Source organism: Urocampus carinirostris, chromosome 1 (genome assembly GCF_059441175.1).
Source record: "Urocampus carinirostris isolate Australia breed hairy pipefish chromosome 1, RoL_Ucar_1.0, whole genome shotgun sequence".
NCBI lineage: Eukaryota > Metazoa > Chordata > Actinopteri > Syngnathiformes > Syngnathidae > Urocampus > Urocampus carinirostris.
This window is the reverse complement of record NC_142349.1, coordinates 3,921,563-3,937,951: the sequence shown is the minus strand read 5'-3', so window position 1 is coordinate 3,937,951 and position 16,389 is coordinate 3,921,563. Positions and strand designations below refer to the sequence as shown.

Below are 16,389 nucleotides of genomic sequence, written 5' to 3'. Positions count from 1 at the left end.
AACCGTCACTGCAGTAAATCCAGGAGAGTAACATATTTACAAATACAGAATATGTTTTCTCTATGCCGTAGTGCAACCCAACGTGTGATTCACATTCATCTTTTTCGGCCAATTGCAGGCTTTGTTTCGCCCCTTTAGCCTATGCGAGCCTGTAAATGATAAAAAGGATCCGAACCCTTTACCTCCGAATAACTTTAGCCAATAGTGACTGATTCAAATGATGATTGACACATTGGTTAGGAAATGAAACGCCGGTATATAAATCCCAGCATACACCGCGGACTACTTCGCCTTCGGGGGAAAATCTAGTCGGCGGCTGCTTGCCTTAGTTGCAAGACTTTGCGACTTAATATTGATCCATATATAAGGCGCACTGTATTATAAGGCGCATGGTCAGCTTTTGAAATAAATAGGCTTTTAGGTGCACCTTATAGTGCGGAAAATACGGTACTTTTGTGGCAACATCGCATGAGCACAATAACGGAGCTATCAAAACAGTGATGTGATTTCAGTTGGGCCTTTCAAAGCAGACGCATGTCTTCGGTTTACCCACAATGCACATAGCAATTTCGGACAGAGACATTTACTTTGGACCATGGGAAGGTGTACGTTTAATGAAAAATAGTTTTTTGACGAATGTTTTTCACCATGGCTAAAAGATAGGTGTATTGTGTGCAAGAAATAGCGTTTTTTTTTTTTTTTCTTTTTTTTTTTAATTGTGGGTTTTTTGTCCACTTGGTCTTATATCTAACTTCAAAAGGCATTAAAAAGTCTCCAAAGGTCTCGAATTTAACTTGCCCTAAGCTGTAGGAACCCTGATGACTCACAGTACCAGAAACAAATGTTAGAGAATGGAGAGAACAGGAAGACGTGCTGAAGGATACAAATAAACGCAAAAAAACCCGACAAGACGAACTCTTAGGTGTGTCTGATGATTAATCAGACTTTGCTTGATTTTTTTTGATTGATCAATCGTTGTGCAAATAGGATAGTATACAATACAACCTTGTTAAGTGACCCAAACCTGTAGATACTGTGTGTATTTCCACTCACATCCACGGTATTTTGCGGGATATACGGCGCAAATTTCTGGCTAATTTAGGGTTTTTTGATGCGCCTTATAGTCTGAGAATGTCGTAATGCAATGGGACAGTGGCAGACTACTTTGGGAATACGCTGTACTTGAAAAAGTTGAGCGTTTAGAACTGACAAAGTACTGTCACAGGGAGGCTGCAACAGAAAAAATAAAAACACATTAATACTGTCTCGATCTTCCGTGCGTTGTTGGAAAAATGCCAGGATGCGTCTTGTTTTGCCCTTGAGCAATGCAGTAAACACGCCCACAGCCCCACTTATCATCCTTTATGCTAGCTTGACACATTTGCTCTTTTATTATATTTTTAACTCAAGCACACCCATCATACTACTCCCCCCCTCGTTGAAAATGCAAATAAGTTGAAATAACAAATAGATTTCTGTGAAAACACTCATATGGACCCATCCATCCATCCATTATCTTCCGGTAATACGAGGTCGGGTCGTGCAGGCAGCAGCCTTGAAAGGGAAGCCCAGAGGTCCCCATCCCCAGCCACCTACTCCAGCTCATCCGACGGGATCCCGAGGTGTTCCCAAGCCAGCCGAGAGACATAGTCTCTCCAGCATGTCCTGGGTCGCCCTCGGGGCCTCCTGCCGGTGGAACAGCTCCCGAGGTAGGCGTCCAGGAGGCATCCTTATCAGATGCCCGAGCCACCTCAACTGGCTCCTCTCAATGCGGAGGAGCAGTGGCTTTACACAGAGTCCGTCCCGGATGACTGAGCTTCTCACCTTATCTCTAAGGGAAAACCCAGACACCCTGCGGAGGAAACTCACTTCGGCCACTTGTATCCGGGATCGTGTTCTTTCGGTCATAACCCAAAGTTCATGACCATAGGTGAGGGTAGGAAAGTAGACTGACCGGGAGCTCGAGAGCTTTGCCTTTCGGCTCAGCTCCCTCTTCACCACGACGGACCGGTACAGGGTCCGAATGACGGCAGACGCTGCACCGACCCGTCTGTCGATCTCCCGTTCTATCCTACCCTCGCTCGTGAACAAAACCCCAAGATACTTGAACTCCTCCACATGAGGCAAGATCTCATCCCCAGCCCGAGGGGAGCATGCCACCCTTTTCTGACTGAGTACCATGGTCTCGGAGTTAGAGGTGCTGATCCTCATCTCGGCTGCTTCACACTCGGCTGCAAATAGTTCCAGCGAGAGTTGAAGCTCACGGCCTGAGGAAGCCAACAGCACCCCACCAAACCGGACTCCATCCCCACCAAGGCTGCACCTAGAAATTCTGTCCATAAAAAGTTATGAACAGAATCGGTGACAAAGGGCAGCCCTGGCGGAGTCCAACCCTCACCGGGAACGAATCCGACTTACTGCCATTAATGCGGACCAGACTCTGGCACCGGGCATACAGGGACCGCACAGCCCGGACAATACTGTGCGGTACCCCATACTCCCGGAGCACCCCCACAGAGCCTCACGAGGAACACGGTCGAATGCCTTCTCCAAGTCCACAAAACACATGTCGACCGGACAGGCCAACTCCCATGCACCCTCAAGGACCCTGCAGAGTGTGTAGAGCTAGTCCAGTGTCCCACGGCCAGGACGAAAACCACACTGTTCCTTATGAATACGAGATTCGACCTCCTGGCGGACCCTCCCGCCCTGTACCCCTGAATAGACCTTACCAGGGAGGCTGAGAAGTGTGATTCCCCTGTAGTTGGAACACACTCTCCGGCCCCCTTCTTAAAGAGGGGAACCGCCACTCCCGTCTGCCAGTCCAGAGGCACTGTCCCCGATGTCCACGCGATGTTGCAGAGGCGTGTCAACCATGACACGCCCACAACATCCAGAGCCTTAATGAACTCCGGGCGGATCTCATCGACCCCCGGGGCCCTGCCACCGAGGAGCTTTTTGACCACCTCGGTGACTTCAAACCCAGAGATGCGAGAGTCCAACTCAGAGTCCTCAGACTCTGCTTCCGCAGAGGAAGACGTGTCGGTGGGATTGAGTAGGTCTTCAAAGTATTCCACCCTCCGATTCACAAAGTCCCGGATCAAGGTCAGCAGTGCCCCACCGGCACTATACACAGTGGCCGCTACCCAGCTCTCTGCGCACCCGAGCCCTTTGGCCCCTCCTACAGGTGGTGAGCCCATGGGAAGAGGGTCCCACGTCGTCCCTTTGGTGTGTGCCCGGCCGAACCCCGTGGGCAAAGGTCCGGCCACCAGGCGCTCGCCAGCGGACCCCGCCTCCAGGCCTGGCTCCAGAAGGGGGCCCCCTTAACCCGCGTCCGGGCGAGGTAAATTAAGGACCAATGTTCTTTCTCGTCATAAGGGGTCTTCTGATCTGCGTTTTGTCTGGCCACTCATCTAGAACCTGTTTGCCATGGGTGACCCTACCTGGGGCTTAAAGCCCCCGACAACATAGCTCCTAGGATCATTGGGACACACAAACTCCTCCACCACGATAAGGTAGCAGATCAAGGAGAAGCTCATATGGACCACTGCTTGGAATTTGAGCGCAAAATTAGCAAAATAAGAAATGGAAAGCATATTTTCATCTTCCAGGACTTCCTTCTTTGCAACAAGTAATAACATAGTAAAATTTGGTCCTATGTGACAAAATCGCCAACTATTTTCAGTTCAGTTATATTGAACTTTGGCATCACGATTACAAAACGATTGTCCTTTAATATTTCCTGTACATCTTTTATGTTTTTTTTAACTGATTATTTATTTTAATTGTATCAAATTGATGTGAGTTGCACTACCAACAGACATCTTGAATTTGTCATTTTACAATATTGTACTGTTATTTTAGTTCAATTTATTTCTATAGAAGAAAAATAGAAAAATGGTCCTCCATTTTTTTAAAGAAATATCTTTAAGATGATAAGTAAATTATCTTTAAGATGTTGAGTAAATGTGAAGAATTATTATTTTTTGTTCGTGTAATAAAAAAGCCACTAAGAAAGAAGAAAATTGATCTAGAAAAGTATTAAGTTAAGAATCAGTATTATTGTATTTGTTTTATTAAAAAAAGGATATTCATGAAAAAAAAATTAGAAAAATAATCCCTAAATGTTAAATATTTTTTAGGATACTATTACTTTTTAAACTTATTTTTAATAAAAAAATCTGTATGTACATATATATATATATATATATATATATATATATATATATATATATATATATATATATATATATATATATATAAACTAGTTGCCATATATGTATATATATATATATATATATATGGGCAGCACGGCGGCGCAGTGGTTAGCGCGTGTGTGGTTGGAGGAGTTCTGTGTGGAGTTTGCATGTTTTCCCTGTGCTTGCGTGGGTTTCCTCCGGGCACTCCGGTTTCCTCCCACGTTCCAAAAACATGCATTTCAGGTGAATTGGCCGGTCCAAATTGTCCCTAGGTGTGAATGAGCGAATGAGTTGTCTGTCCCTGTGTGCCCTGCGATTGGCTGGCAACCAGTTCAGGGTGTCCCCTGCCCACTGCCCGAAGATGACTGGGATGGGCTCCAGCCCCTCCGTGACCCTAATGAGGATAAGCGGTACGGCTAATGAGATGAGATGAGATATATATATATATATATATATATATATATATATATATGGGCAGCACGGCGGCGCAGTGGTTAGCGCGTAAGTGGTTGGAGGAGTTCTGTGTGGAGTTTGCATGTTTTCCCCGTGCTTGCGTGGGTTTCCTCCAGGCACTCCAGTTTTCTCCGACATTCCAAAAACATGCTCGTCAGGTTAAATTGGCCGGTCCAAATTGCCCCTAGGTTTGAATGTGCGAGCGAGGTGTCTTTCCCTGTGTGCCCTGCGATTGCCTGGCAACCAGTTCAGGGTGTCCCCTGCCCACTGCCCGACGCTAGCTGGGATGGGCTCCAGCACCCCGCAACCCTACTGTGGATAAGCGGTGCAGATGATGGATGGATGGATATATATATATATATATATATATATATATATATATATATATATATATATATATATATATATATGTGTATATATATATGGGCGGCACGGCAGCTGAATGGTTAACGCGTCCTAGTTCTGAGATCATGGGAACGAATCCTCCTGTGCAGAGTTTGCACGTTCTCCCCGTGCTTACGTGGGTTTCCTCCGGGCACTCCGGGTTCCCCCCACAATCAAAAAACATGCATGTCAGGTTAATTGGCCTGTCCAAATTGTCCCTAGGTGTGTATTAGCGTGTGAGTTGTCTGTCTCTGTGTCTCTGGCTGGCAACCAGTTCAGGATGTCTCCTGTCCCCTGCCCGAAGATAGTTAGGATAGGCTCCAGCAACCCCGCGGCCCTCTCATCTCTCATTGGCTGCACTGCTTATCCTCAGCAGGGTCGCGGGGGTGCTGGAGCCCATCCCAGCAATCATCGGGCAGTGGGCAGGGGACACCCTGAACTGGTTGCCAGCCAATAACAGGGCACACAGGGACAGACAACTTGCTCGCTCATTCACACCTATCCACCTGATATGCATGTCTTTGGAATGTGGGAGGAAACCGGAGTGCCCGGAGGAAACCCACGCAAGCACGGAGAGAACATGCAAACTCCGCACAGTAAGTCTGGTAGCTGAATTTGAACCCATCGATTGTGCACGCATTTCTCCTCTCCCTAATAAACTGTGAGTACGTTACGTGATTGGGTTCTCCATTCCTGTCTCCTGTCCTGGTTCTTGACAACATGGTGCACTAGATTAAAATACTTTGGTAATGTAAATTATTTTTTACTCCAAAAATCTGAAGATTTTTGTCAATTAAAAAAAATAAACCCTTCCTATTCAATTTGTGTTTTCTTTTTTCTTACAGACTGAGCTTGCAGAAAACACAGCCGTGATTTGTGAGTCGGAGCAGCAGCAGACTGGCAGTGACTGAAAGGGTGGAGGGGGGAGCTAATGCAGGGGGAATGGTGGGCTTTGAGATAAAGAGCGAGAGAGAGCAATGAAAAGCATACAAAACGCAAGCACCGCTCTCTCCCACACCGGAGCAGGCAGATGTGAGCGCCGCATCCCGAGTCTCCTCCAACCATATCGGGAGGAAATCGACCAGGAGAGGAGGGGGACACCTTGACCTTGTGGACGTGCCTCTCGCCCCCACTCCCCCTCATTTGCCAGATGCCGGACTGGAGAAATACACGGGGGTGAGGGGACGCATTTGGGGGAGGGGCCCATGCAAGACCCTCCTGGAGAAAAGAGAAGAACACGAGGAACGTTTCTGGAGGTGAAGGACGACGGGAAAAGGTGCAAAATGATGGGGAGGCGGCAAGGACTCGGGACCTTCAGCCCTGGGTAGGAACCTGCAGGCACACACACACACATAAATGAAGGATGTGCACGTTTATTTTAACTGTCGCGGAACTACATTGTACTGAGATTCGTACTTTGATGTTTTTGTTTTATTACAATTTTAATAACACTCTTATCACAATGTAATAAGTCATTGTGTTGTTTCGTTGAAAGAACACATCATAGTGCATAAACAGATGTGCACATCTTTAATGTCGACCTGTTCCAACTATGATTTAAAAATTCATATTTGGTGTGAGTTCAGGGTCAAAGGCACACTACCCCCCTATCTACCCCCCTCCCTCTCTCTCTCCAAAAAGAGCACCTGAATGCCCTGATGTTTTCTAAAAATAGATCAGAGATATTTTCATATTTATTTATTTTCTACCTGGCCAAATCAATATTTTTCTTCGTTGTTTGAAGGAATCAATAACTTGATCTTCATGTAGGGATCGATGTGTTTGTTACCACACATGAGAAGTATTTGCAATCTTTTGAAGCAATAAGGACACAGAAATAAAACATGTATAAAAAATGATATTGATAATTCATGCCAATATTGATAATATACAGGCTTTAAAACGTATATACACATTATACATTGCATCTATGCAATTTAAATGGTACTATTTTATATAATTTGAATACAATTCAAAAAGGATATCAAAAATAGATAACATTGTTTATTAAAAATATTTGGTAACTTTTATTTTGATAATTATTATTGTATAACAATAATATGTGATATTTTTATTTTATGTTTTTTATATTTTAAAAGGGAGGGCAGCACGGCGGCGCAGTGGTTAGCGCTTGTGCGGCACAGTTCATGTCATGGGAACCTGTCGTGGGTTCAAATCCAGCTCCAGACTTCCTGTGCGGAGTTTGTATGTTCTCCCCGTGCTTGCGTGGGTTTCCTCCGGGCACTCCGGTTTCCTCCCACGTTCCAAAAACATGCATTTCAGGTGAATTGGCCGGTCCAAATTGCCAAATTGTCCCTAGGTGTGAATGAGCAAATGAGTTGTCTGTCCCTGTGTGCCCTGCGATTGGCTGGCAACCAGTTCAGGGTGTCCCCTGCCCACTGCCCGGAGATGGCTGGGATGGGCTCCAGCCCCCCCACGACCCCAATGAGGATAAGCGGTACGGCTGATGAGATGAGATGAGATGAGATATTTTAAAAGGACCCTTTTGCGAGACCCACGGATGAAACAAAAACTAGCTGTAAAATACAACTAATAATATAATAATGTAATAATCAAAAGCTAAATCTGAATTTGTAGCCTATAGCAAGGCAAACAAATATTTGTAAATATTTAATTATGGTAATATCATTTTTGTATATCATTGATTTATGTTAACTATAATCTATATGATTTTCAAATAGAAATTAAGTTATTTCCGTAAAATTTGAAGAATATTTTGAAAATGTATATCATTCTATGATTAAATAATAGTTGATAAATTCTTATCACATTTTATGTGTTGTAATACCTAAAGCATGTTTAATATTCTGTCATTGTTTTGTTAAAATAATCAAGCAAATTAAAAACTCTATACTGTACTATTTTTTTTCATTCATTTTTTTAAATCCTAAAATGTAGTAACATTTATGTAAAATTGTAACAGTAAATAATATATTATAAAATATTTACAATATATAATGGCCATTATATAACCACATATTATCCATTGTAATACATCAAATAGATGTAATTTTTCATAATTTTAATTTTGTGGACATCATTGAATGCATTTAGTTTAGATTTTCATTTATTGTGGACATCAGGGCTGCATTTGGCTCTATTTTTTAGAACAGAAGCGGAATTCCCATTTCAAGTGCTTTGAGAGCTCATCAGGTGTGTTGCAGATATTTTACTCGTTTAAAATAAAATAGAATAAAATACTCTATCTTCAACATGTCAGACAAATGAGATAATAATTAAAAATAGAATATCTTATAATGCCAACATGTCAAATAATTTTGCTTATTTTAAGTTTTTTTCTCAAAAATTACAGAAAACAAAACACAAAAAATAGACTTATTTAAAATTTAATTTGCTTTTTCCATCGAGAAAATTAAAATGTCGTAAGAATTAAAACAAAATAAAAAATTAAAACTCATATTGCAAACTTAGAAAATGATTAAAATGAAGCACATATTATTAAAAAAAACATTCTTCGATAGCGAAATCGGCTTAAACAATTTAATATATATTTTTTAAAATTTTAAATATTTTAAATAATGTTTTATTTCTATTTAAAATACAGTAAAAAATACACAAATTTTAATTTTGTTTTGGTACTGGAAAATTAAAATGCAGTATGAAAAAATTAATTTGAGTTGATAATTAAATATTCAAAAAATAATATTGCTAACTTGGCAAAAAAAAATACAGAAAATAATGACAAAATGTATTACTATCATAAAAAAAAGAGAAAATAATTAAAGTCTCATATTGCCAACTCAGAAAATATTTTTGTAAAAACTAAGGACGAAAATACTCTTTTTAGCAAGTTAATAAATAAGACAATAGTAGAAATGAAAAAAATTAATCTAGCCAATTTGGCAATAAATTTCTCCCAGAAACTTAAAATGCAGTAATAGTACTGTATTTTCCGGGCTACAAGTCGCAGTTTTTTTCATAGTTTGGCCTTGGGTGCAACTTATCTGTGAAATTTTTGACACATTTTACCTGGTATATCGTTTCACATGTTGTTTTCACACTAAACCGCAAGCGGGCGCTCTCGGCCTGTGTTGAGCTTTTCAACCTTGCTGTATTGTGCCGACACTAATTGGGACATGAATGTTCAGAAGATAAGGTGTCATTTTGCTAAAGTCAGTATTTTAAACTTTCTCAAAAGGGATGTCTAATTTATATGAAAAAAAAATGAACAAAAACTGCATACTCTGCTGATTACTGGCTGCAAATAGTGATATGCAGCCAAAAACCAAAAGTGAAAGTGACGTTCGGTCCGACGTAAACGATTTAGAGGCAGACAACGGAAGCGATCAGATTGTTTACCGAGATAATGACATAGAAAATGAAAATTGATCTGTTCTCTATTTTATTTCAATTTTTAATTGCCTTTCAAGATTAAATGTATGTTTTTGGTGTTGGATTTTATCAAATACATTTCCCCCCAAAATGCGACTTATATTCGATTTACGCCGTTTTTTTTTCTTTTTAACTATTCATTTTTGGTCTGGTGCGATTTATACTCCAGAGAAAACTATAGTCTGGAAACTATGGTTATTACTTAAAAAAAAAATCTTAAAATTTCATATTGTACACAAGGCAAATAATTTTTAAAAAAGACCCCCGCAATACTCTATTTAGCCTCTTAAGTAAATCAGATAATAACTCAAATTTTTAAAAATCCTATTTTGCCAACAATTTTTGCACTTTTAATTTTTGTTTTCTACTTTTTATTTATTTTTCATTAAAAAAAAATGTCATTGTGGCACTGTTGCATTTTTATTCCTATTTTGGAAGCAATCACATCGCTTTAGAGTATTTTAAATCCAGCAATGTATTTTTCCATTGGTAGCAAACCAAAAATGGATTTTGATGAACTTTGTGAACACACAAGGAGAAGCCAGTGCCATAATTGGGTTTTTCACCTTGACTTTGTAGCTGACCTTCAAGCGCTGTTCAAGCTTTATTTTCCTCGTGGCTCCATATCGCCGATCCATCGGCAAAATCCATTAGCTCTCCTTCAGCACATGAAAGCGAATGGCTAATTAGCGACGTGCTGTTCGGGGACGCTAACGTCTGTCGCAATCGCCCGAGGAGGCCTCTACACCGTCTTTCATGTCACACGGTTTTTCCTTTTCTCGTGATTAAAGTCAACGCTAGTTGTAGCAGAAAACTTTTGCATTTGTGAATGAAGTCGATTTTGGCTCTCCCGACACCGATTCGAAATCGTTTGATTCGTTGCGGTGTCGGAAAACTGTCTATATTGAAATTGTTGTGACCACTTTCGCCAGAAAAGGAGTTTAGAAAAGGATTTCTTGCCAAAAAATGAATCACTATCGGGTAGTGTACAGAAACAGAACAAGTTTACTAGGATCTCCAGAATTCAAATACATCGAAGCAATGATAACACATGCTAGGCTATGCATCCCTGCTGCATCATGTTGAAACACTAACTATCCTAAAGGAACAAAACAAGGAAAGGAAAAGATCATTATTTATTCACCAGAAATTTAATTTGATAGTACAGGGAGTGCAGAATTATTAGGCAAGTTGTATTTTTGAGGATTAATTTTATTATTGAACAACAACCATGTTCTTAATGAACCCAAAAGTCTCATTAATATCAAAGCTGAATATTTTGGAAGTTGGAGTGGGGCTTTTTTTTGTTTTAGCTATTTTAGGAGGATATCTGTGTGTGCAGGTGACTATTACTGTGCATAATTATTAGGCAACTTAACAAAAAACAAATGTATACCCATTTCAATTATTTATTTTCATCAGGGAAACCAATATAACAGCTCAACATTCACAAATATACATTTGTGACATTCAAAAACAAAACAAAAACAAATCAGTGACCAACATAGCCACCTTTCTTTGCAAGGACACTCAAAAGCCTGCCATCCATGGATTCTGTCAGTGCTTTGATCTGTTCACGATCAACATTGCGTGCAGCAGCAACCACAGCCTCCCAGACACTGTTCAGAGAGGTGTACTGTTTTCCCTCTTTGTAAATCTCACATTTGATAAGGGACCACAGGTTCTCCTTGGGGTTCAGATCAGGTGAACAAGGAGGCCATGTCATTAGTTTTTCTTCTTTTAGACCCTTTCTTGCCAGCCATGCTGTGGAGTACTTGGATGCGTGTGATGGAGCGTTGTCCTGCATGAAAATCATGTTTTTCTTGAAGGATGCGGACTTCTTCCTGTACCACTGCTTGAAGAAGGTGTCTTCCAGAAACTGGCAGTAGGACTGGGAGTTGAGCTTGAGTCCATCCTCAACCCGAAAAGGCCCCACAAGCTCATCTTTTATGATACCAGCCCATACCAGTACCCCACCTCCACCTTGCTGGCGTCTGAGCCGGACTGGAGCTCTCTGCCCTTTACCGATCCAGCCACGGGCCCATCCATCTGGCCCATCAAGACTCACTCTCATTTCATCAGTCCATAAAACCTTAGAAAAATCCGTCTTGAGATTTTTCTTGGCCCAGTCTTGACGTTTCAGTGTGTGTGTCTTGTTCAGTGGTGGTCGTTTTTCAGCCTTTCTTACCTTGGCCATGTCTCTGAGTATTGCACACCTTGTGCTTTTGGGCACTCCAGTGATGTTGCAGCTCTGAAATATGGCAAAACTGGTACTAAGTGGCATCTTGGCAGCTGTACGCTTGACTTTTCTCAGTTCACGGGCAGTTATTTTGCGCCTTGGTTTTTCTACACGCTTCTTGTGACCCTGTTGACTATTTTGAATGTAACGCTTGATTGTTCGATGATCACGCTTCAGAAGCTTGGCAATTTTAAGAGTGCTGCATCCCTCTGCAAGATATCTCACTATTTTTGACTTTTCAGAGCCTGTCAAGTCCCTCTTCTGACCCATTTTGCCAAAGGAAAGGAAGTTGCCTAATAATTATGCACACCTGATATAGGGTGTTGATGTCATTAGACCACACCCCTTCTCATTACAGAGATGCACATCACCTGATATGCTTAATTGGTAGTAGGCTTTCGAGCCTATACAGCTTGGAGTAAGACAACATGCATAAAGAGGATGATGTGGTCAAAATACTCATTTGCCTAATAATTCTGCACTCCCTGTATAGAGAAACAGAAAGAGGACATTTACGAGGCTCTTTTGAATTCGAGGTCATTAAAGCTCGGCTAAAAAAGGCTCAACTACATATCGCTTGCTTTATAATGTTGAACCACTAACTAGATCTAAATGAACATAAAATTAAAGAAACAAGATGCAGGATTTATTTACTCGAAGTAAAGTCACTGAAACCCTAATGCTCTCGATAAGCAAGTAAGCACCTCCCTGTCGCTGCTATCAGGATGTGAGTGTGTGTATGTCTGTACGTGTGTATGTGTATGTGTGTGTGTGTGTGTGTGTGTGTGTGTGTGTGTGTGTGTGTGTGTGTGTGTGTGTGTGTGTGAATGGGTAAGTTTGAAGTACATTGTAAAGTGCTTTGTGAGGTCTTCAGTCAATTGAAAAGCGTCATATAAATGCAGACCATCTACCATTTAGCATTTAAATAAGAATCAACATTTTTTTTAGTCCAACGACAATCTGAACAGAACAAGGAAGTTTACCAAGTTCGTCAGAATTCAAAGACATCAAACGATGCTAAGACATACTCAACAACGCATCCCTGCAAAGTCATTTTGAAACACTGACTAGAAATATAGAAACAACATAATGGTAACAGGACACAGGGTATGTTGTAACACAAATTAGCTTGTACTAAACAAAACATGAAAGTAATACAATAGGGTATATGTAGGAATACTATTTGTAACTGCACAATTCAGGAAGGAGATAGGACATAGCCAACATACTCACATGACTCATGCTCCAACACCAGTCAGACAACTCAAGAAATATTCCCAGTCCTGGACAGAACAACCAGAATGCAATGATAACAAGACCATGAAATATAATGTACACACACAAGCTAGTTGGCTTTTAACAGAACATGAATGTAAGACAAGCTTAATATAATTAAATTCTAACCGAACAAAACAGGGAGGCTTTAGGGAAAACTCAAAAGGTGATAGAACAACTATATCATGTTCCAACACCAACCAGCTCTAAAAAAGCATGAAAGGGATATAATACAAGAAAAAAATCACACGGGTGGACAGAACTACAAGAGTGTAATGACCATGTGATGTACTAACAAACTCTACCTGAACACAACATGAAAGGAAGATGATAAATTGGTATACTAGCTAGTACAATTTGAACAAAACACAAAAGTAGATGATGCAGGGAACCATTTATAACCTGGATAGTACGACTTAATTATGTTCAAACCCCATTAAGTGTTAACAGAAGAAAACATGAAAGTAATAAGAAACAATAAACCATCCCACACATGGACAGGTTAAAGGCAAGACCACCAAGTATGATGCAGTCATAGTAACAACCTCAAAATGAACAAAACATGTAATGTGGATAACACAGGATATGTTGAACCAGAGAAAAGCTTGCACAAAACTAAAGATGAAAGTAATGGGATGCATGCAGCATATGCCTGGATAGGACTACTCCATGTTCCAACACCAACCAGATCTAACAAAACAAAACAGAAAAGAGGAAGAACAACATTCCCAAATGCTCTGAGAACAATAACTGGAGTACCATGACGGAAATTCTATAGAATATAATGTTGACAGACAGTCAAGCTTGAACTGAACAATCCATTAAAGGAGGAAATTGCATAATATGTTGGAATATTAACAAGGTTTAACTGAACAACACTTGGAAGAGGACCCAGGCAACATACGTAAGGATCGAATCACCACATAATGTTCCAACACCAACCAGCTCTACCAGAACAAAACATGAAAAAGACGACGATGATGCAAATCTAAAATAAATGATTCAGAATAATGCTCCTAAATTGCAGTCAAAGGTTTAAATTATTATAGGAAACGATTCCACTGCGTGCGGGACTTTAATCATGCTAATGTTCTCCTTGAAACGGACACCTTGTGTTTAAGACTTCATTAAAATCCGATGCGGGTCATTCGGATGTCATCGGAGTTAGAGCGGGCCAATTAGACTTTGGCCTCTTGGCCGTGCATGTAACTCCCCCCCCACAAAAGATGGCAGCACCGGCAATTAAGTTCTCGATTATGTAAAAGCTTTTTAGCTTTAATTGCTAATCTGTCCGACTGCTCAACTGCAGCAGGGAACGGTTCGCATCAAGTGTAAGAACCAACATGACACGATGCTCTTCATGGATGTGTTTCTCCCCATATTGATTTCTCATGAACGTTCTGCTCTACATATGGAAAAAGGTGCTTTGACGAAGCCCGACGCGATGACCGCGTGGATTTTTCTGCGGAAAATAATTTAGAACAAGAAGTAATTGCTTGCAAAACTTAGCGTCACTAACGCCAATAATCCTACATTTTAAAAAAAATGATTTTATGACCCCACCTGTCATATTTATGCAAACAAGCTTTTATACCTGAGCAAACAATATATCCAAACATGATTTATTTTATTTATTCCATACATTCACTGCATTCCTAGCATTGATTAGTCCGTTATCTTAAAAACAAATTGATCATATTATTGCTAGCAAGACACCAAAATATGATCTATAATATAGCATACATTTATTGCATGTTTTTGTTTGTTTTATGACCCCACATGTTATGTCAATGTGAATAAGCTTTCAAATGTACAAATAAGCTGTCAAACTTACGCAAACAAGAAATCACGAAGAAATCATTACTCATGACCACATTCGATACATTCCTTGTATTCCTAGTACGATTTTGCATTACTCTAATAGCGTACCTATCATATTCATGTTTGTAAGATGTCAAAACAAGAATCATATATATACATAGCGTACATACCATACATTTCTTGCAATTTTTATTCTTTTATGACCCCACCTGTCATATGTATTCAATTAAGCTGTTATATTTTTACAACTGAGAGATCTGTCACGATTTATGAATACATTCAATGCATCCCTTGCAAAAACCCGACCTATTATATTATAGTTCGCAAGATGCCAAAATAAGGTTTATAACCGTACCCCAAACATAGCATACCTTGCTTGTATATTTTGTTTAATGACCCTGCCTGTCATATTTGTGCAACTGTGCTACTATTTATGCAAATTATGTATAACGTGATTTATGACCACATTCGTTTTTTGCATTCCTAGCATTTATTTTTCCATCAATTGAAGACCCTACCTATTAAATTAATGCCGCTAAAGTTTATAACAATATTTATGACCGTATCCCACACAAATTATACATTATTTTTTTAAATTCACCTGTTCAAATGCAGATACAAAAAAACAATATTGGCAAAGTACAGAGAGGAAGAAAATGGCGTTTGAATTTTATAGCAAAAGGTAGATGTAAGCAAATTGTCAAGAACCAGAACAGGAGGAGGACCAAGATGCGTAACGTTTCTCACGCAAGCTTTATCTCACAAGAAATGGGGCAGTCATGCTCGTTAACCCAAACGCCAGTGATTCGGCGATCACTGGGTGGAAGAAGAAAGAGAGAAGTCTGGCGTGGAACAACAGGAAGCATACCAGTTACACGAGCCGATACTGGACAGAACGGGACTGACAGGATTGATATAGGAGATTGGAGACAGAGAACAGACAGGAACGATACCAGACACTGGAGACCGGAGACCAAAATCAAAACAGGACGAAAAAGACGGGATCGATACCGGACAGGATACACAAACAGGATACCGGACAGAGTCAAAACACACGTCTTGCGGGTGCACAGGTTCGTTAACGGACTGACAAAGGCTGAGTGAGGGCACTGAGCTTAGGGAAGCCAATCAGTCAATGAGCCGCAGCTGGCGCCAAAAGGGTGGGGCCAATTGGGCGCCATGGGCAACTATGACACAAATCAATATCGTTATTATTATTATTATTATATTAATAGTAATAATAGTAATTATAATTATTATAACTGTCATTAATTGTTATCATTGTCATTATTGGTGACTGTATGATATTCAGTGATTACTAGCATTATAGTTAAAAGAGGGGTAAAACTAAATACATTTGGTAGTATAAAAACAGTAATGGAAGTGGTGATGGTGATAATGATGATAATGAAGGGACTGTGTATCCACAGAGTCAATGTAAATATGTATATTCGAGAGGTTTTAGTTGTTTGTAAATACACAGGAGAGCTAACTGTGGGACACAATTATTAATGAAGCCGAAGGGGTAGGATTTGATAAGCATATGCTTCTTCCAACTCCCTTTCGAACACTTACAATAACATTGTGTTTTCTTTTTTTTTTTTTCGATTTGTTGTTTTGGGGCAGCACGGCGAAGCGGTGGTT

The 16,389-nt window shown here is 40.4% G+C and overlaps 1 protein-coding gene across 1 annotated transcript in view; it reads left to right on the top strand.

Annotated features, from left to right (window-relative positions):
* The first annotated feature begins 6,051 nt into the window (after positions 1 to 6,051).
* LOC148373288 (leucine-rich repeat and immunoglobulin-like domain-containing nogo receptor-interacting protein 3) overlaps positions 6,052 to 16,389 on the top strand; it is a 60,666-nt gene continuing 50,328 nt past the window's right edge. Inside the window, exon 1 of the mRNA XM_088343015.1 lies at positions 6,052 to 6,360. The gene's annotated coding sequence lies outside the window, so the exon portion shown is untranslated. The remainder of the gene's footprint in view (positions 6,361 to 16,389) is intronic.